Genomic DNA, 899 nt, shown 5'->3' on the forward strand with positions numbered 1-899 from the left:
TTATATATACAAAATTGAATTATTCCAATCTCAAATAATGTCACTTTAATTTGTCACCCAGAAGAATTTTAGAAGAATTTTAAAATCATAAATAGTTAGGAACCATTAATCAAACCTTATGAATGGCAGTGAAAAACCAAATGAAATTTGACATTAGTAGAACTGGGCAGTCCCAAGTTCTCTTCTAAATACAAGGACTATGACATGGCAATTAGGTTCAATAACATACAAATATATTTTCAGCAATTCCTAATGTGGTATTTGAGAAAATGGAATGACTAGAATAAGACAATTATAAAGCAATAATCTTTGAAAAGTGATTTCTTTATAATATTATACTTTAACAAAGATTAAAGGAAACTGTATTCTGTTTTCATAGCAATAACCTGTGAAGTAGCAATATTATTAATTCTTAAAGTAATTAGCACATTTTTGTTACAATGTCAAAGAAACCAAAGGATATTTCAATTGGAATCTAAGATTTAATATCTATTTCCTGTTTTCCTCACCACTAAAATTGGGACCTTGAAATAGACACATATAATAAAGAAACATTTCACATACATACTAATAATTTTGTATTACTTGCATCATAAGCATATTATGGGGTAAACCAAAGAATAAAATTTATCAAGATTTGTTTTTAGAACTTATTAAATCCAAAGTATAAATAAAATTAATATAGGAGTACATAAGATTTATCAACATTTTATTTTTATTAGCTAAAAAATATGCTTTTATTTTTTTCTAAATACTGTCACAAAAGACCTGATAATTTAAATATGAGAGAAAAATCCAATGAGTATGGCCTGGCGAAAAGGGAATGGGTTTTAAAGCCAGATTGAGTTTGGTTAGAATCCTAGAGTTACCACCAAGTAGTTACAGTAAGCTGGAACATT

This window comes from Hipposideros armiger, unplaced genomic scaffold (assembly GCF_001890085.2).
Source record: "Hipposideros armiger isolate ML-2016 unplaced genomic scaffold, ASM189008v1 scaffold_263, whole genome shotgun sequence".
In the NCBI taxonomy this organism is placed as follows: Eukaryota; Metazoa; Chordata; class Mammalia; order Chiroptera; family Hipposideridae; genus Hipposideros; species Hipposideros armiger.